Consider the following 22,676-nt stretch of genomic DNA (forward strand, 5'->3'; position numbering starts at 1 on the left):
GCTTGTTTTACAAAAGCCAGTAAGAATCACACTGAGAATTGTCAAAGCTGAATAAACCACTAGCAATTGGGTTTAAGCCCTTTGGGTAGTTGGTCCTTCAAAGATGAAGGACCCAAAAACAGTAAGAGAGAAACAATGCAGAATCTACTAGAGGCTGTAGCCAAGCTTAAAATGTAGACAAAGAAACAGTTTGCTTCTAAAGGTTTGCAAGGGAGGGCTTGTCACAGGACATTAATTCAAGCAAGCTGCTGTTATATCAAACCAGTGCATCTATATACAGTTAATCCAAAGCTTTTCATGTTGTGTTCCAGGTGTTTGGCTGCTGCGGACTGGAGCCCCTGGGTTTGGAGTCACTGAAGAACAGGAGAGACTTCTTCTCTTCCCTTTTACATTAAAATGCATATTTAGCAACTAGAAACCACGTGGTAAACGGTGAGATCTTTTTCTCAAGCTTTATTATGATCTGCAAATGACATCTAAGATGGCACATTTGAATAAAAATATTCTCCTTGACTTTGCTGTAGGTAAACTTACATATAAAGGAGTTTTAAATGGGAAAATATAGAGGATTTTCTTCTAAAACCATCACAAACAGTAGGGAGAAAACTTGACAATAAGTAGGCAACAGTGGATTTTAATGACTACTTTAGGAAATAATCAAGCCAAATGATGGCAAATCCGTATTTCTTTCATTATTTTTTCTATAACCTTGTATTCACTGCTGATAGCTGATGAAAAACCTGATATATAGAATTAGCATTGTCTTTGACAATTTACTGCATAGAAATATTGAGCATCCTGTGTTCTTTTGAACTATGCAATGCCAACTATTTATAAAAGCTTAAACATTTATCGTCAATGCTTCAGAACTTCCTTTATAACTTTACTTTTACTTTACTTTTTGAAATAAAGGCTTTGTTTACTCAAAAACAAAGTGTGAAAAACTATGAAAATGAATACAATAGTCTATGTATAATTAACAAGTCTTAACTTGTTAATAATGAGTTTAACACTAGTCATGGATTTTCATTTTTTCTCCTCAAAGGTCCATATATTTTGATTGTAGTCTAACATGATACAATTTGAACCAAAGATGATATTAACCAGAAAAGTCCATATTTTCCTCCCAGCTTATCATAAAAGACACTCAAAATGTTTCTTAGTGTTAGGGTAGACACTTCCTGTGCCTATGTCCTGCTGAGCATGGCTTTCAGCTATTCATGTAATACTTTCTGTTGATACTAATTGTATTTGTCTGTGCAAATAATCATGGCACTACTCACAATTTCCATTTCTGTTCATTCTTTGACATGTATATGGAACAAGATTGTGCCTTTACCTGCCACACTGTCTTACCAGAAAACCACATCTTACCCTGGTTTTATGAATATTTAGAGAAAGAGCAGGAGCAGAAACTGGGTCATGCATGGATAATTTTCTAATTTAGCACTGGTCTCTCTGTAGGGTTCTTTACAATATGTCTCATCTTGCAAAGTTCGGATGTCATTCCTGAATCTTTGATTTTTAGTCAATTATGCTACATAAGACAAAACAGAGAAATAGAGAGAAATTAATTTATCCATTACATAAGGGCAACAGAATTAGATAGTTGCTAGCCAAGATGAAAAAGAGCACTACCAGTCTGGCCCACACGAATAGTCTGGCAAGAAACAGCATTAATACTATCAATACTGTCAATTAGTGCAAGAATATTTTATGATGACAACTGATGGACTACAAATAGGAAAGTCTTCCATCATAAATCACAGCCAATTGAGTGCCAGACAAATAGTAATTAAGTTTCAGTCATTATTTAATGTCCTCATAGCAGAGCGTGAGGGGCAGAGCTTATTGCAAAGGAAGTTGAACTATGCTGCACTACAGCAGAACGTGCTGGGGAGCAGATTCCAGCACCTTTGCACTGTTAAAATAGCAATTTACTCTAAGCTATACTGGTCACTTAAGCTGTTCAGAGCAGATCACTTGTGACCATATCTCCTTGGTGCTAGAATAGCACAATTCCCTTTCTGATACTTTCTACATAACTCCTTGTGATGGACAATCTACAGAACACATACTCCCCAGTCATATCAGATAATAAAAACATTGAAGGGAATATAGAAAATAAGTCAATCATGCTGTTCTGTTATGTTAAATATAATTAAACAAACAACATGTTGTACACAAATGTCTTTAAGTGAAAAAAATCAACCTAAAACGTAGATAAAAATATGTAAAAACACAAATTCTGTCATGAATTCAGGCCACTGAACTTGACTTAATTTGGATTCAGCTTGAGTTTGGAAACAAAGAACGTTTTAGACCTTATTCTTCCTTAGTGTAAGTAACAATATGGGATGTCCGAGTAGGAGTGGGGGAGTCCTTCTAACACTATTACACCTGGTAGAATAGGGCTTGAAAAATAAGGGATGTTCTTACTAGGACTTAAGAAAAACAAATATTAATTATTTGTCTCTTAACCCAGTACTGAAGATAGCCTGATGAAACCATAAATTAATAATATGGCTTTTTTTGTGCAATCTTCCTGTAGCTAATTCATTCTGGCTGCTAGCTTCCCAAAAGTAGCAAAGTGACACTCCAAGAACGACTCATTCTTGTAAACTTAAAGCTCCATGTGCTTAGTGGCTGGACTGCTTCCCCCAGATCTTTGCAGTAGGAAGATTTAGATCCTTCTGTGAACATTACACTAAACTCCAACTGTTCTGCTCTTTGGGAAAGAACCCATAAGAACCCTGGAGGCAAGAAAAAAAAGAAAGGACAGGAACAAAAAATATTAGAAAACAGCTTAAGTGCTTTTCATTATTATTACATTCATTATTGTGAGCAAGGTGTGCACGGCTGGCATCAAGGCCTTTTCTGCTCCTCACACACCCCACCAGCCACTGAGCTGAGGGTGCACAAGAAACTGGGAGGGGAATGAGCAGGGACAGCTGCTTCCAGCTGACCCAAGGGACATTCCATACCATACGGCTTCACACTCAGTGTATATAAACTGGGGAAGAAGGAGGAGGGGAGGGATATTCAGAGTAATTTCTTTTGTTTTCCAAGTAGCCATTACACGTGATGGAGCCCTGCTCTCCCAGAGATGGCTGAACATCAGCCTGCCCACAGGAAGTGGCGAAGAAATTCCTTGCTTTTCTTTGCTTTGCTCATTTGTGCAGCTTTTGCTTTACCTACAAAACTATCTTTACCTCAACCCATGAGTTTTCTCACTGATATCCTTCTGATCCTCTCCTGCAGCTCTGAAGCACTTAGTTGCCCCCTGGGGTTAAACCACCATATTTAGCAAGATGTTTGTAGTATAGTGAAGGTAATGGCTTATGAGTCATTTGCCATTGTGTGTAATTTTTGTTTGCACATCTATGAATGTTGTTTTAGTATAGAAACATAGAACTTACTTGACTTAAATCCATATATGGGAAATTCATTATTCTTGTCAGCAGGTGATACTACATGCTTAGACTTACTTTTGAGATCTTTGAACTTTCAGATCAGTAATACAGTTAGTGCATAGACTCTCTGTACCATTAAGGAGGAACACAACCATCTTTTAGCATTATATTTAAAACTGGAATTAGATTTCAGGAATCTAATCATTGTAGAAGCCTTGTCCCACACAAAACTCTGACAGGATATTCACTCCAGCAGCTACATTTTAAAACGTGAAAATCATGCTTGGAATAATGCATTTAATCTCACACAGTGAAATTCATTGTCTCTAGTCCACATACCAATAGATTTCCATTATTCACCCATCACTTATATATTCAGAGATGGGCTGAATTTTCTAGTACGAGCTATATCCCAAAACCAAAAAGTTAAACACAATCATCAAATGGAAATCCATAGAGGGTCAGATGTTCAATTCATTAAAATAGGTGGGGAGTATTAAATCAGCAAACCTGCTATTCTCTTTGAACCTATTTATCCAAAGTAACAAAAATATCCCTTCACAGCCAGCACCACTAAACAGCAAGCCTCTCCTGTTTTAAAAAGGCAAATAATTTACCAGCAGTTAGAGATGGAAGACTATATTTGCAAGATGGATCTCATACATGATGAATTAAATAAATGCTTTTGTCTGCATTGAACAGTCAGCATTTTATATTCAGTATGTATCAAAATTGAGGAAGAGTTTGAATAATAAAATGAGAGAAAAAGTCTGGCTAAAAATCAACAGTGATACTCTAATGAAGATTTAAAGGAAATAACAAATTATATTATTTTGCAAATTGAAATCACCTTGCATGGGAAAAATGCAATATGAATAAAGCCAGTTTTGAGTCAATTCCTACGTAAGTGTCAACCTTCAGATTACATATTAGTTATAAATTTCTTGGAATATGCTTACTAACCGATGCATTTGCATCTATAAGACTTCAAGAAAACCAGCCTGCTTTCTAGCAATAAATTAGATAATGAACCAAGTCCTCACAGTTTTTAGCAACTTGAAACTATCGTAAAGCTATTGTTAGGGCATGCCATTTCTTTGATTTTACACACACACATACAAAAGACCAGTGAACAAAAGAAGTCATATCAAATTAATATTTAAAATATGTGTATATTGCCTAGATAAAGGTGCTATTGGGACTTTTTTGTCCCAGTTACAATTTTAGAAAAAATAAATTCAACAGTTAAGAGAGACAAAAGAAAGTGGTTTCTTCACCGTGAGAACATCCCAACACAAAATGTACCTTCCAGGCCTTTCACTTTACTCATTATACTCTAAATTAACAGCAAAACTGAAACTTACTTTCTGATAAAGTGGCCAAGTAGATGGATCTGGTAAAGATGGCATAGCTTTTACTAAATCCCAAAACCTCATGCATATTTTGGCCTAACATTTACACTGATATTCTTGATGCTCTCTCATTCTTGATTTTTTTTTTTAAGTTTCAGAAAAGACATATCAATCACTTCCAATCACAAGGGTTGTTAGTTTACTGAAATAATTTGGCTATTTCTTTCCTCAAACTGTATCTACTTCCTTGCATTCTGATTGACTATACACGTCTGATTTGCACAAGTTAATTTTTAAATAACTGCATAATGTGCTATTCCCTTTACTGTGATTGCCTAAAACCTATCATTAGCCAATCAAAGAGCAAGGATCTGCACAATCACTCTGGGATATTTTTCAGTAACTGCTCTGTGAATATGTAATTTTCCTCCACTATGCAAATTTCACAAACATATTCCTAAGGCTCTGATTGGACCTGTGGTTCAGAATTTTAAAGTTCTTATCCATGGTTCTGTACAAACTTTCTTACTCCCCAAAATTCTAAATGCTTTAGAATATGCAAAAAAGAGAAAAATAACTGTGAAAAAAACAAATAAGACATAAAAAGAAGACTTCCATGATCAAATATGAGAAGACTCCAATAGATGAACTCTAGGTTCAGGCTCTCAGTTAGAAAGGATAACCACAACATAACCACTGTGGTGCCATCAAAATTAATCACTAGTGCACATGAAAGCACAGAACACAACCCCTCCTAATGCCAATTCTCTTAACAACAACAACAAAAAAAATTAAAACACTCTATAGAGAAACATATTTTTGGAACATCTGAGGTACCTGTTAGGTCCAAAGTGTATGCAGACTTTGCCAATGACTTAAACAGAAAGATTGCTATCGCTTTTCCTTCATTTTCTTTACCCTACAAATCAGCTACCTAGCTGGCCCAAAGCAACTGTCCAACTATGTTGACTTACTGAATTTTTAGCAGAATACATGAAACTATGTAGTACCAATTTACTTGTTATTTCTGTCTAGTAGAGAGACTACCTCCAACTCCATTCTGTCAGCTGTTACCAGTTTTTGTCATGACCATGGATACTGACCAGAACTTAAAAGCAATATTATTTTGTTATTGGGCAGTTGTATAAATTTGACAAAATATCTCATATTCTCTTGGGTGCAAATATTTTACAGGAGCATATATAACATCACATATTTTTATAGCATGCTTAATTTGATGTTCTCCTAAACTTAAATTGAAAGTATTAGACAGGCAGTTTGACAAAATGATGGAAGAAATATATAGGAAACCCTGATTATTAATGCCAGTGTTGACACCTACAAGGGAACAAGCTGATAACACATATGGAATAATAACTCCAGATGTCCTTGGAATTTTATAGCTGATTCTTGGTATATAGAGTGACAAACAACATTAACACTTGGAAATAGTGAACATGAGCATTTTCATATCCAGTCATAAACATTTTGAGCACTGTTTACAGGAAACACTATGGCAACCTAGACTACTGGAGTAACTGTTCCCAAATGCATGGTAACCATGCCATTTCATGGGGAGCACATCCAAAGTGGAAGAGTGTTATAAATCATACTACTTTGAAGATAAAAATAATGAAAAGCATACTCCTGGTTTTATGAGATATTCTGCTTTCAGAACTAAGAACGAGCACAATCTATTTCACCTCAGCGCCACAAGAGCCACAAATGTGCAAGAACTTTGGAGCTTAATATCACAACAAACAGATACATCCATCCTAGCAGCAAAAAATATGTCTACTCACATTCATGGTGAGCACTTAATCCAGATGAAATACCAACAAGAGGCCTCAAAGGATGAAAAGGTCTGAGATTAAATTCAAAGTTTTCTGATTATTAATGCAAAGCTAGAAATTGCAGCTCAACCTAAATACATGGCATCTTAGAGAAAAAAAAAGATGGACCCATCAGATTATTATAACAGATCAGTACATAGATAGGTTGATAGAGATGTCTTAATTTGAAAGCTTTATCAGGTCTGAAGGGAAGTCATTGATAATATTTAATAACCATCCCATATGGTGCCAGCCACAGAAAATGAAGATGGAAGGTTTGACCTATATAGAGAAGAATCAAATGCTTGAAAATTTCAAAATTATTTGTGTTTATTTATTTTCCAGCTGAAACATTATGGCTAAAGCAGAGTTGGAATACTCATTAATTTTCTGTGGAATGTATTCCAGACTCTAATTTCATTCTAATCTGGAATCCAACATTTACATTCTGATTATTTTCAATGAAATAGAATTTTTGTTTTTCATCCAGGTCTCACATGATTCTGCTTGCCTTAGGGACTGTCCAGAATAATGTTGTTCATTATGGAAGAGTCAAGTATCTTTTAGTTAAATTAAACTGGCAGTTATGCCATTTAAATACTTACATTTTTAACTCACTGAAATAGTTAAGTATTTATTGAGGTTTAAAACGAAAAAAAAATTATTTTCACAATTTTTTTACAGGAAATCAATTTAACAGCTTTGCTCACATCAGCTGTGGTTATAATTTGTCATATCTTAAGTTTCTCAAAAAAGGAACTACTCATCATGCTGGCTATATATGCTTAAAACACCACTTTTGCAGAGTGTCTGCAAGATACAACAAAGCCTTTACACATTTTTGTCTATGTCTTACGGTTCATCAAGTTTTCTAGTGAAATTGTGATTTAGTAAGACTGTCTGACATTGCATGGAAAGAGAAGAAAAACTGTTTCAAATTTTTTCAAACAAGTTTTTGCTAGATATCTTGCACATCATGTTAAGTAAGGAATAGATTCTCAGTAACAATTTTGAGCTTTTTTAGAAGAAGAAGAATTTGTATGTTTGCTTAGCCTCCATTTGGCATACAGGGCCAGAGGCTGACTAACATAATAGCTAAAATAGTTTCAGATATTAAAGGGCCCTGCTGGTACAGTCAAAAAAACCCTTAGACAAGATAAAACCTGTTTGTCAGGATTATACTTATTAACACTTTGAAGGAGAATGGAGAAAGACTCACAGTCTTGAAACCTTTTGCAGCAAAATCTTAACTACCTGCCATGGTAACCTCACAAAAGGAGAGAAAATTTGTGTTGAGTTTTGGGCCCCTCAGTACAAGAGAGACTTTGAGGTGCAGAAGTGTGTTCAAAGAAGGGCAATGGAGCTGGTGAAGGGTGTGGAGCACAAGTTTTACAAAGTGTGGCTGAAGGAGGTTTAGCTTGAAGGAAAGGAGGATCAGTGGGGACCTCACTGCTCTGTACAACTGCCTGTGGTTGAGTCACCATCCCTGGAAGTTCAAAAAACACCATGTGGCACATAGGCTTCAGTCCACTGCTAGGTGGACTTGGCAGTGCTGGGTTAAGGGCAAGGCTTGATGGTCTTAGAGGTCTTTTAGAACTTCAAGGATTCTGACTACATGAAAGTAAGGCAGCACTAGCATGTGAATTGAACTGCAGTGCTTATACTGAACAAAAAACATTATAGCAAAAATATAGCAAAAAACATTTAGATTGGTCAACTACTTTTATGAGAACTTTTCTGATACTCATGAAAAATCACATTCTTTGTGATGTTTATAAACCAAAGCAAAGCTCTTGTAATGCATATCCTAACTACATGGTACACAGAAGCTTTGCCAGTGATACCTTTATTTACATCTCTAAGAGCAATGAAAGATTTTTTCTTTTAATCACTGCAGGTGGGTAAATTCCCAATATAAAAGGCAGAAAATATGATAGCACCTAATACAAGAACACAAGTAATATTTAGACCAAATGCAAAAAAACACCACCAAATAGCATAAGGAAAATTCTTCTTTGCCCCTAGTAAACAGCTGAAATAAATTTATTTTAAGGCAGAGGGTTATGGTAGAGGAGGTGACCTCATGTTCTGGCAATGACAATACATAGAATAACATCAGAGGTCTTTTCTATTATATTATTTGTAGTCATCTGTACTGTTTCATAACCTCATCTGGACCACAAGGTTAATGACAGCCTATCTAATGCATCCCATTGCATCCTCCAGCCAGATTCAGTCTGAAATTGAGTTCACAGCATGTAAAATTCACTTTTAGGCTTTTAACGTAAATGGAAAAGTGTGTGTATTCTGGAGAAAAGTTATTCTTAGGACTCGATCAATAAACAAACTACAAATCTTGCCAGCAACACTAGCAGCATTCTAGCACTTGATAAACTAAAGTAAACATTAGGCCATCTTGTATTTTTATCTTCTCCACCAGATGTGCTTATTTATAAAAGGTGCAATTTTGCATTTTCTCTTTTTATGTTGCTATGATTATGCAAATCCTATTTAGAAAAATTGAAAATCCTGCAACTGTGTCAGAACAATATTACTAGATTTTAAATCTATGCCATCTCGAAGAAAATTTAAGAAACAACCATCTTTACAACTTTTTTCCTTCAAATATGAGTCTAATATTCTCTGCCAAGTTGGCAAAAACATGACATGAAGTCAGCATTGCAAATTTATTGTAAATTAAAGTGCTTTCTTTCTTTTAGCTACATTAGATTGCCTTCACTATTATTGCATAAATAATAATGAACGTTTCTCCCTTTTCTGGCTCATTTCTCGTCACTTCTTGTGATGAAATCTGTCAAACTCCTCAAACAGGAATGTGTTTTTGCTGCCACTGATACTAGAAAAAGCATTTGCTGGTTTAGTTAGAACATCACAAATGACCTTTCAGGTGTCTGATGAAATTATCTTCAGATTTTTATCTTTTCATTTCCATTTCAAATTCAAAATGATTCGTAGAGGTTAAGTACTGAAGCATTAGCAAGATACACTGTAATCCATCACTCTGCACTATGCTGCAATTTTCTTGGCCAATTTGCCATCTTAAACTTTACTCACTTGGATTTATTTTTTTTTTTCAAATGTGACCATCATTCTCCTCCACCACATCAGTGCTACAAATGTTCTAGCATTGCCTCTGTAAAAATCATTCCCATTGCAATATGTCAAGTCTACTAGAATGTGATTTTTCGTTCCTTGCAAGTTTATCTGAAAACAAAAATAAAAACAAGGTGCCTCTCTCGTTTGATGGCATGAAGAGTTCTGCCAGGTCCAGTCAGGAGTTCAATAGGCTGCAGAAAGCTCAAATCCTTGCCAGACTGAATCCGTAATGTGGCAGAAAGAAAAAGTACAAGAGAATGGCTGTGGAGTAGATTCTTCCCTCTAAGAAGCTGATTCAGGACCTTCACTTTAATTGCAATTAGTATTTATATTGCTGCACCATCCAGTGTATTTAATCAAGGCTGCAGGTCTCTTGGCAGTAAATCTGTAAATAAAGTCAGTCTTTGTCCTGAACAAAGACAAATTATGTAATTTGAGACAAACCATCAGCAAGACAGGGACAGAGAAGTATGACAGCACAGCACTGTGACTGTAGAGAATAGCAACAGAGACACAAGTTCATTTTTATGGCTTACAACTGTTTGAATGTTCAACTGTTATTCTTTGAAAAAAACTTCTTATAAACAAGCCTGCCAAAAGGCTGTAAAATTTAGACATCTCCCTGATGTCTAAATTATTTCAGAATTCCAGATGGTGTTAAGGAAAAAGATGGAGGAGGATCAGAGTAAATGTTGTAACTCAGATTACGCTTCAAGATGAAGTACCTTTTGCAATTAGATGCAGATGTAAGTCTAAAATTGATGGATTCATCCAAGGTGAGTAGAAATTATGCAAATGAGTAGGCAAATAACAGACAAGAACAGGTACACAATAAGCATATCTAATTGTTAAAAAACCTTCATAATGAAGATGAAGAGCAGGAACAGAAATAAGACCAGGAAATCAGGTTCTTGATTAAAATAGAGGAAGACATGCAGCAGCTGAAGGAAGGGGCATTAATTTTTGTAACTGGAAATGAAAGGGTTGCAATAATAAATTAAAAGATAATAAGGAATGCATGTAGGGACAGAAATAAAGGCCAGAATTTTGAATTTTTAGAGTAAGAAACCAGATAGTCAAACAGTCTCAAAGTATGCATTGTAAGCATGCAAGTAAGTACAGCGAATGTCGAGGGAAGAGAAAAAAAATTCCAAGCAGCTTGTACACTCACTGTGCAGCTCTGTTGGAGAGATGATCAGGCTCAAATCAATGTACAGCAGTATAGAATGACAAAATTTCAATATATCTGTAATGAATTAATGTCATCATTTCCTATTTACCTTGTGCCCGAAATGTGTCACTGCTTTCTTGATTTAAACAAGCCTAGGATACAATGCATTTGGTGCAGGACTGTTAATTTGTCCCAGGATACTTACTGGAAAAGTGTTGGTCTCTAAGCCTCTCCAAAGACCTTTCCTCCTGCTCCCACTTGATGGATCAAACATTACTGCAATATCTCAGGAGACAACAAAAGCCCTGGGGCTGAGGACATGCAGGGAACCAAATTTATAGTCTTTATCTTCTGTATCCCCTTCTTGATGTGCAGTGTCTTTTTAATAAGGTGAATACGTTTTCATACTGTGCCATGCCAGACCACTGTGGATGCTACCATTTGCAATTATATTCCATACATTTGCTGATTATTCTGATTTTTTCCTTTCAACAGGAACTTTGTACGTTTTAGCCCAATTATTATCTCTGTCTCACTGCAGCCCTACTTTTTTGATATTAAATTGGATCTATGTGTGTCTTGTGCATGTTTCTATTTAACAAGTATTTATGACTTATGCATAGGAAGCAAGCTGAGATTTATCAACTTCTACCATGAAAAAATAACCTACTTACTTAAAGAAATAAAAGAAAAGCCTCTGATTCTCCTTTTCAGAACAGTGTGTCACACCAAGTAACAATAAACCAACTAACAGTTACACTGGGTAGACTGAATTTAGTATATTAATTACTCTATCAAGGCCAGCACGTAAAGTGTGGAAGACTTGATGATCACAAATTATGATACAGATAAAAATTATTAAAACAATAATATTGTCATATTATTACAACCTTCAATTAAAAATGCAAAACATTCAGTGACAAACAAGTTTGCATGTGAAAATGTAATATTTTAATTTATTTTATGAAGATTCCCTTTTTTCTTCTTTTGTGCCTAATGAACAGGTGTGTGGGGTAGATATGGGCGAATATCAAGTCAAAGTTTAGAAAGGAATAGTGGCCCATTAATTAGACTTCATGCAGTTCTAAAAAATCATTAAACATTTTAGAATGCAGGATTCCAAATTTCTGAAATTGACAGCACTGAGTTTAGGCAAGGAGTATGGCAAGTAACTCTAAGTATATCAAAAGCACAGTAAATACAACTATAAATTGCTCCATGTGGTTTGTTGCACAAGTCAGACTTAACCACGCCTAATTTTTACCACTGTGGTTACAATTAAATTCTCAAGTGTCATTTATGTTACATGGAGATATTTATGTCTCTAACCTGTGACTATTTTTAAAACATTTATTGGTATATAAATGTCAGGTGCCTCCTTTACAGTTTCAACTATCAACCATTGCACAAACTATTTAAAAGAGGAGGCTAAATTTTGAAAAAGTCTTTCTTGAGATTGAGTGGGCTGTTGGCACAGTTCTACTTACTTGCAGCTGTAAGGATGACTCAATTATTTGCAAAAGAGCATTTATACATAGATTCACAATTACTGTGCTATAAATAATATCATCCTAATGGGCTGTTTTGCACTGCTTCCTCATTCATTGAAGGTGGTGGACAGAAGAACAGAGAAGTTCATGGAACACTTAGTTCTGCAGCTGAAATAGTTTAGCTAATGCTTAAATTATAATAAATTTTCATTGAAAGAAAAATTTTAAAAACTATATGGCCCATTTGAAAAGACTAATTAATTCTTCACAACAGCAAAACAAATTCTTCTTTCAACAGTACCAATTTTTTTTACTCCCCACAAAGTGTAAGAATAAAAGAGATAAGGAAATATGTCTACTATAATATTAAAGAGAAAAGCCAAGTAAATTACACCAGGAGCCCTAAAGAAAGAAGGCAGTTTAAACAGGAAAAGTTGTGAAGTTCCTCTGAGAAAATACATCATATGATTTTTCTTTTTGTATTAAAATACAGTTCATCTGACAAAAAGAAAATCTCCCTCTTTTTCCAAAGTGCCAGATATTCTACTTCATTTCTCAGTATGGGCTTGTTAAGGATTTAAATTATCAGTAGCTTTGTATTTTTTTTAAAGGAATTACACCTCACATTTCTTTTTTATGATTGCACAAGGGGACTTCCTTTGCCTTTCATTATTCAAATGGACTGTATGATTTGAGGTTGTGCAAACTTCAACATCGATATAACCTTTAAAAGTATTTCAAAGAAGACTGTAAATCAACCCTATTTTTAAAGGAAATTATTTCACACCATTTGAAAGACATAAACTGCTACATATATTAACTATTGATTTTTGTATATGATTAAATCTGTCATTTTAGTTACAATAAATATAATTTAACACCCACAACAAACCAACACTAAAAAGGACTGCAATATTTTCAGTGAAAATACTTAGGTTTGCCTTTATAATACAATTGTCAAAAAGTGGCTTTAAGCACCTTTATTTTTTGATGCAATCTAATCTGAAGATTTTCCATGTCGCTGTGAGCTTTTTTTTTTGTCCTGGCATATTCTCCTAACTATGCTGATTGTGACTCTTGATCGGGCTTGTTTGCCAGAAACACATTTGTATTATTAATTTTCCTCTCAAAAGAATTGCATGCAAAATAATTTACAATTCTGAGACATTAAGGCTGAAATGATTATAAGAAAGACTTACTTTAAGTTTTGTATATCAGTAGCTGGAATATTTTAAAGCTAAATAAACTACCTCAACCTTTTCAGATAATCATGTCATGTCTAAAGCCTTCTCTGAACAAGAAATTGGCAAAGATTTCTCGTGTACTTTTCTTCTTGTTCTATTTTCCTTCTACACTTACTCCTCATTTTCTAAACCTGGGCCATAAATTCTAGTAAGATTTTAACATCACTTCTTAAATTAAGAAAATATCACTTTTTAAATTAAGAACCACAGCAAAAAAAAAGAAAAAAGGAATGTTATATTCTCCATAAAGCAGACAAAGAACCACACTAGCTTGAAGAAACATTAAACATTTATCAGAGTTTTAGCATACCACGATCAGAAATTAGAAATTTCAAACTCTTTCTGAAAATAAATAAATAAGGCATTTAATTCACTCTATCAATTCTTCTTTTCCTTCTATCAGCTAGTTGAGGGGTTAGGTTTTTTTCGGTTACACACCTGAAAAAGGAAATGGCATGCGTTCCACTTGCCAATCAGTACAGTTAGAGAAATTGCACAGCAATTTGGTAAGAAAAGATCATTTATGTGGTGTGGGTCACCCAGCTCTTCTAGGAAACCAGCTCATCTTAAAAGTCATTCTCTAGCCATAAGCAGAAGTCCAGCCTTTTAGCATAGCTGATATCAAAAGATTTGCCACTGCAAAAACCAAGCTGAAGATAAGGACAAGACTTATGCAACATGTTACCATGGCTGCTCGGATCACTTCTCTCTATGGAAAAAATTAGTCTACACACTGTGAGAACTCATTTTTGGTCACTTCCTAACGGGCTCCAAGGAGTACACCTTCAAATATATATTCAGGGATTCCTCCTGAAAGTCCTTCTAATGCATTTCGTATTTTCACCTGATGTATGTTTATAGGTGAGATAGAATTTACAAGAAAGCCTAACAGTGACCTCAGCAGCTACTGAGGAAATTATTTTCCCCATATCTGTGATCACATTGTTACACAACACCAATTTTGCCAAACAGAAATCAGTTTGATTAACATGAGCTATCTTGGATTATTGGGTCATTTATCCAAATCCACCCAATGCGCCATACCTTTTGGAAATTAATGTTTCTAATGGCTGAAAAGCTGAAAAGCATTCCAAAAGTGTGTCACTCTCAACTCAATGCAAAAATACACTGACTTCCAGAGCAAGGCTCTGCCCTTTCTTTAAACATGGATCAGTCATGGCTTTCAGTGCAAATACTTTAATATATTTCATTTTACTCATTTGTCAGGTAAACATATGTGAAAACTGTCATCGTCAATTCTTTCCAAGACTTGGATAGAAAACTGGGTTCAGTTAAAGAACAGGAAGATTTGGGATGGGACCAGTTGAATTTTTTGTCTCCATTCTCCCACAAACTACACTAGACCTTACAGCACTGGGCTGCTGTGGTGTCCATTCATCTTCACCAAACAACCTGCTGACCTTTTCCTCATGACCCTGCCTGACTTCTTGAAAGCAAGACTCCACGTTATGCTTATCAGTCTCTCATGCTCCCTCTACAACAACTACATATAATTTTGACATGTCATTATAATGCAAAGAATTCCTTATTTAAAGCATTATATTTTTGTTAAAATTACAATCATACCCTACAATTTTTTTGTGTGTTTTGTCCTTATTCAAAACTATATAGGTATTTTTAGAAGGTTGTCACAGTAACCAGTGCAAATAGGTGGTTTTTTTTAACTTGGAAATACAATCACGATAGTCCTTATAACATGTTACAGGAAAATAGTTTCATGTTTTTCGTTACCAAATATTTTACATAAAATACGGGACGTGCACATGTGTGTAAAGGTTAGGACACATGCATATACCCCAAATATGGTATGATAAACTCATCATACCATGTAGACTTTTAACAAAGTGTTGACATTCACACCACATGCACATTCATACTATCAATACATAATAAGATCATAGCAAATATACAGATTTACATATAGTGGTTACTGTGACAGTATCTAAAATGAATTTAGCCACATGAGCCAGGAAAACACTGGGACTCCTTCAGAAAGAACTACTCTTTCAACATTTTATATTTAAATTGGGTATCTACAATCATTTCTGCACCACTAATTGTGAAAGTTTCTCTGAGGCACTATCAGCAAAAGAGGAAATTAAACTTCTAGAATATAGTAATTGTTCTAAAGTATTATTATTTTTTAAGATTAGAATACTTGTTTAGTTTTACTTTAGACTTTTATAGAAACAATCATGGAACTATATTAAAAACCCAGCTGAAATAAATTAGTATCTAAGGATAATTCAGTACAAGCCCTGACTGAAGCAGACACAACGGTGAAAATACAAATCCCAAAGTACCAGTATGAATGCTAATTAATAGTGTGGAGGAAAAAAATCTCATGTCTCTTTCCTACTCTGGCTTTTTTCCTGTTTTTTATATGTCAGTGGCATATCACTATATTCTATATTAGAGCCCATTTCATTTGTTTTCTGAGAATGCCTTCTCCAGCACTAAGAACGTGTATATGCACCATTCTAAATTGCAGCTCCTGATGTTATTCTCATGTATAACTCAAAAAAAAATATGAACCCCACAATTCAATAAAAGTTTTTGTATTCAGGACCATACCTAAGCCGATCCCTTACAGAGAAAGAATTCCAATATCATTTGAGTTGCATTAAAGCCTTTTAATTCAGTCACATCCTAGTCCTGAGAATATTTTGTTTTACAACCTCAGCACTGCACATGTCAAATTCTTTATACCAAATCCTGCAAACTGTTTTATTTCCACTGATTCCAAGAGATGTAGATTGATAAGCACCAGCCCAGATCTCATCTTTTGCTTTTAGAGATTAGAAAAGGTATTAAGACTTTAAGACCAGAAGACTTTCTAGTCCACATGGGAGTAACAGCAAGCACAGGAGGGAAGAGACCAAGTTAAAAATGTGTTCCCTGGACACAATACAAACAAGGTAGTCATCTACAGATGAATAACTTAGGTTTTAACATATGACATCTATTTCCAGTGAGTCAGAGTTTGCTTTTTTGTCTTTCTTTTTAAAAGGAAAGTATTTGTCCCTTTTTAAAAGGTAAAAGAGGATAGAAATGTTAAATAGAATACTTCTGTTGTAAATTGTACTAAAAAAGGTTTAGTCACCAGTGCAGTCATGATACTTTGTTTCCCACAGGTTTCGACAGTGAATCACATCCTAATTGTTCCCAGGAGCACACTAAATATTTTTTCAAGTTTTGATTTATTCTCACTGGTAACTGCTATAATTTATGATAGATTCCATTTAGTCTATCCATGCTATAAAACAAGCTCATGTAAGCAAAAAACATCCAACAAGACAGAACATCGCAGTGGGAAAACTATTTGGAAAAGACAGCTACTTTATAATGGTTACACTTTGTGAAGGATGAAAGAATATTACAAGAAAGAGAAAAATGCAGTTATTGCAGTTACTATTTGAGTCCTCATTTTTGTCTTATTGTCACACAGTAACACCAGATAGTGGAAATGTTCTTCAACTTGAAAGCCCAAATTTCTTCAAACAAGATATCAGTAAAACACCTTCACAGCAGAAGGTACATACACACTGAATTTGTCAATCAACGTGAGCTAGGACAAGAGGTCTTTAATTAAATAATTACCAAAAGAAAAAGAGAAATATTTTCTTTAAATAAGGCAGATTCATAGGGAGATGGGAGATCCAGAAAGCAAGACAAAGCTTCAGATGAAAGAATAACCACTATTAAGCTCCACACGGATTGTCTTCATTCTGCCAATGCAAAAGTGCATTAAGCCTCTACCTCAACACCACGTGTCAGGTCTTCATGTGATTTGTTTGACTTGCACACAGGGGAGCACACCTCCACCAATGACTGAAATGGAAGCTTTCTGACAGCAATTCACCCCATACAGCTCACCCTTCTTTTGCAATCCATAGCACTTGGCAGTGTACTTGGCATACTACACTACACCACAGGCTGCCATCAACATCCATCTCTCTCTACTCCATGTGCTAACACAAAGCTAATAATCACAATCACGGCATTCCTTATGTTGCAAAACACTTCTAAATCATTGAGTCCAACAAGGTTAACCTGGTGTTAACACAGAATTTAGACAAATACCTGTTCCACACCTGTGAGCACAGTGCTTTTCCTGGCTAATGACCAAAGGATAGAAGAGTTATTTACTTACAATACAAGGTTGCTTCTGATATCCTCCAGGAAATGCCACCTGTCAGTTCACTTTTGTTTCTGACTTACCAGGGTACTAAACAGCCTACTGAACAAGGCCTTGAAAGAAGCTCCAAAAATGGAAGAAAATTGGCAGAGCAACACAATCTGTCCACCAGGTCCGTGGGCTGCAGAGAAAAGGTGAGTAACAAACCCAAATGCACAAGTTGATCTGTCTGTGCAGGAAGAATCTCCTCACCCAAAACTGCAGTTAGCACAATGTCTGACCCTAGGTAGCTAAAAGCAGCTGGATACTTCTCCAGTGCCAAAGGAGCAGGAAGAGAAGTGGCAGTCCTTTACACCAAAAAACCGCAAACACCTTCCCCCAGTGTAGGAAAAGAAACTCTCATGGATGAAAGAAATTTTTCCACACTTTCTTTCATGAGTATCAGTTACACTTCCTAGCCATCCAGAAAGCAAGAAATCAAGAAAAGTTATGACCAAGCTTTGGCATTTCTTTGTGTCCTGAATCATTATGAAATGATGATCTCAAAACACAGACAAGAAAGAAAAAGGCCACTCAGGAAAGGGAAATCATCTGGGATACAAGTCCATGATTTAATGTTTGAAACATTTTGGACTTGATTTAGCTTCTTTCTGCCATCATTTCTCTTGTAAAATTCAGATTTCAGCAGACAGAGGGAGATCTACTCTGTCTTCAGTGGCTTGAGGACTGTTTTTCCATTGTTTTCCTGTGGATCAGCGATGGCCCATAGACCAAGTCCCACAAGGAAAGCAGTTAGTCCTATGAGGTCAATTTTTTTTAAGCTTTGAGACAAATAAATGTTATTTGATTTTCAAGAGTATAAAGATGAGCTCAGAATCTCCAGCTGGCATGCAGGCACAGATCTCAGCTCCCATTCATATATGGAGATCACAAATTTTTTGCCTCCTTCCTCAATTTCACTGGAATAAATTAAAGTATTTTCTGACAACAACATTCATTTGACTAATTGATGTGAAAAATGCATTCAGGAAAGAATCACTGGGTTTTAAAATAAGATTTTGTGGCATTCTGCAGAAAAGAGACAAAACCTATCTTAATCTCCATAAGGTAAAACCATTAGGAGAACAGCAAATTCCTTGCATGCTTTTCTATTTGTAAAAACACATAAATACTGGGTAAGGTTTTTCCAGCTTTTGTAAATAAGATATGGCTCTCATTGTGCATATATGTATATAAGTATTTAGATACACACACATTAAATACAGGTATGTGCTTCATATATACACAGAAGATCTCTCTTACTAAATAAATGAAATAATAGTTTAAAACATTTGTCTGAGAGGGAGGAAAATGCTTTTAATATTCAGTCATTCATCCTGACACAAACTTTGCCAGAGCACTCAGCAGACTACAACAAGCATTGTATGATGAGGTAGTGATAATGAAGCCTGGATTTAGAGACTCTGCTGCAAGAAAATATTATGGAATACACAGTTCTTAACTCTTAACTGCTGCCTCTTTATGTTTTTTGGGTCTTTTTTTCCGTTGTTAGAAAGTACCTTGTAAACAAAGACACTGATTCTGATTCTAAATTAAAAATTGAACCTAAAAAACTATTTTTCAAGAGTGTATTTAGAAGACAAGTTGAACTTAGTATTTCTGTCTGTTTCACGGTACTTAGAAGCTATTTTCTGTAGAAACTGTATCAGTTGATCACTGACAGTGTTGTCATGGAAAGACACAGACTCTCATCTATGTGTCTTTCATATTCATTAAGCTGCATTTAAATTATCATAATTATTTTTATTGTAACCACCTTGGTTTGGGTTTTTCTTTTAAATTTGCTTTTAGAATTTCAATTACACTGTTCAGCTATGCTTTATTACACTGAAAATAAAATAATACCTATGGCAAATGGACTTGCAAGCTCACAAGATTTCCAGCATTGTCAACTTTCTCCTGTTCTCACCCAAGAAGTTATAATAAGTGATGTACTAGTAGGAATTTTACAAAGATTATCTTCAGAAGTGCTACACAGACTACATAGAACAAATCAGCATTTCTACTTTAGAAACAATAAGTCTTTGTTTGGGGAAGGGGGAGGGTGGTGGTGGAACAACAAAAAAGCAAGATTCATTGTATCTCTTTAATTTGTAAAACCTTTTTGGAGCAAACATTTCAGAAACATTAATTATAATTTTACAAGAATGCATTTGAACTCGGACCAAGAAATATCACGGCTGGATAGCCTTGAGTGATTTTTCCAATCAAAGCCTTTTTGGTTTTCTTTTCTATCTTTTGACAGAAATCTATGGCACAAAAAAAGGAGGAAGTCAAGCACAACACTAATAACAAAAGAAAAGAAAATCGAAAAATGAAGGATGAGGGAGAAGACTCATTCAATAACCCTCCAAATAGATATGGTGCTCCAGGAAGAAGAAAATACCAGAACAAGAGAGGAAGGACTGGCCATTTAGAATCAAGTGGACTGCTATGTATTTATTCAGCATTCTTTAAATAAAGCATACTATGGTAGTATTATCATATAATACTATCTTATATATTATTATAAGATAGTACTGTATGATAATACTATCTTACTTCAAGAATTGATCTAAATAAGGAAAAAACTCACCCTTAATTGTGTTTGTTGGTATATAAAGACTTGACCAGAATACATGGGGCTTTTTAAGTTTTCTAACAAAAATAAAAACATTTCAGTTCACATCAATCTAAAACAAAAGTCCTTTCAAAAGTCCTTTTATTTCATGAGAAGAAAGTGTTTCAGACCAGATTACTTATTTGACCTGAAATGTAACATTTCATACTAGACATCTGTACTAAGAGCAGAGGAAATAGAGGAATAAATTCACATTACTGCTAGAAGAATGAGAGATTATGTCCTCTCCCTCTATCACAAGATATAAGGCAGGTTGCTCTCAATTTCTTAACTTTCAGCTTTAACCAAAAGTTGTTCTGCCTTGATAGGAAGTGTGATCTATGGAACAAGAGAAGAAAAACAGAACATCATTGTATATCACATTTTATCCTTCCTCAATGTGGAGTCATAACAGAATCACACACTCCTGTTTTAGTTGCCTTTTCTCATGCTGCAACAAAAACACTTAGTGACTTTTATGTGGCTCAGAGGACTTGTGTCAGATTCTTTGAAAACTAGCTTGCACATAGTTTTGTCAGTATTTTTCATTGGCTCCTAGCTTGGGAGAGAAGGATAATAGGAACTTCCTATCCAATTCCTTTTTAAGTAGAATGATTAGAGAAAACTTGTTAAGAAAGAGAATTGCAAGTAATTATGTATGTGCATGTCTGTGACTCAACTTTGAATCATTTTTCAATCAAGTCACTGGTAAATTGCATGATGAAGATGGCACAAACTGCAGTGCAAAGGCAATACATAGATTATAATTCCAAAGACATTATATTCAATACTCTAGAAGGACTGAAATAAAATCAATGCACTACAGCAACCATATTTCCAAAGAGCTGACAAAATGAAAATTTATTTATTCACATTGCTGGCATGATTCATCTTTCCAAATATATGAACGTTCAAGTGTTTCATAAAACAAACCAATGGACTCTCATGATCACAAAAAGCTTTGAATTCCATCATCAAACAGAGTACTTCAGAGCAGTCATCTTCCTCAAGGTTCTAGACTTGGAGGAACATACTCTCATTTTATTATATGCATCTTTCATCTAGTCTTCTATAAAATCCACAGTGGAACAAATGGGAGTTTGTGTAATTTCACAATGTATACAGAATAAAGTTTGTATACAGAGAAAAGATTTATTTAGTTGACCCAACTACATCCAAAGTTTAAATCCAACATGTTTTCTGCATTATAGATAGTTGAGATCCCAACGGTACTGCATCACAAACAGTCCAATCAAAATATTTCAGGTTATCCTAATACTTCTACAATCTGCCAGCGATTTTCTTCTGTTGAAAGCCACTCAAGTTCAATCATTGCAAATGCTATAAAAGCCTTGCTGAATTATTTCTTAGCTGGGAAATTCAAAAAAGCGACATACAACTTGACATCTAACACATCACTTAGCCAAGAAACTAAAATCCTGACAACCACTCATTTAAATGCTGAAGGTCTAACTTGTAGAGATATCTGCTGTGGAATATTGTGCTTCTAGACTTACTATTATTTTTTAAAAAATAAATAAATAAATAAATAAATAAAAAGGCATGAAAACCAGCATGAATAGAACAGTACAGAACTGTACCAGTTTGGGGCATTGACCATCTCTCCAGGAAGACTGTTCCAGTGTTTAACTACTCTGTTTGACATTCTCTAGTAAAGGAATCTTTCCTCATGTCCATTCTGAACCTCCCCAAGCAAACCTTTGTACTGCTCCCACGTGTTCTCTCCATGAATCCCAAGGAAGGGGAATCAGGACCTTCCCCTCCACAGGAATCTGTAGAGACAATGAGGTCACGCCTCAGCCTCTGACTCTCCAAACAAGAAAATCCCAAAGTACCCAGTTGCTCCTCACAGGACACTCCTTACAGGTCTTTCCCCAGCTTCGTTGACCTCCTCTAGATGCATTCAAGGACCTCCACATCCTGTTTAAATGGTGGGTCCCAGAACTGCATGCAGTGTCTGTGGTGAGGCCACACCAAAGCTGAACAGGGTGGATGGTCACCTCTGACTGGTGGTGATGCTGTGGCTGATGCACCCCAGGATGGGGTCTGCCTGCTGGGCTGACAGGGCTCACTGCTGACCAGGACTCCCAGATGCCTTTCCTGCAGGGCTGCTCTCCAGCCACTCATCTCACGATTTCTTGCCTCATGTAACTCTGTCCCAGGTGTGTAATCCAGCATTGGACATAGTAGTTTCATCCTAATTATCACTGACCAGTGC

General features: G+C 35.5%; 1 protein-coding gene and 1 long non-coding RNA gene across 4 annotated transcripts in view; one reads left to right on the plus strand and one right to left on the minus strand.

Annotated features, from left to right (window-relative positions):
* Window positions 1-22,676, minus strand: part of ZNF385D (zinc finger protein 385D) — a 408,449-nt gene that overhangs the window by 247,961 nt on the left and 137,812 nt on the right. The window lies entirely within an intron of this gene.
* LOC148225164 (uncharacterized) lies at window positions 123-20,702 on the plus strand. Its single transcript, XR_015803365.1, has 3 exons — window positions 123-432; window positions 17,865-17,972; window positions 20,084-20,702. It is a non-coding gene; the product is annotated as an uncharacterized LOC148225164 (long non-coding RNA).

This window comes from Sturnus vulgaris, chromosome 1 (genome assembly GCF_052056855.1).
Source record: "Sturnus vulgaris isolate bStuVul1 chromosome 1, bStuVul1.hap1, whole genome shotgun sequence".
Taxonomy (NCBI): Eukaryota; Metazoa; Chordata; class Aves; order Passeriformes; family Sturnidae; genus Sturnus; species Sturnus vulgaris.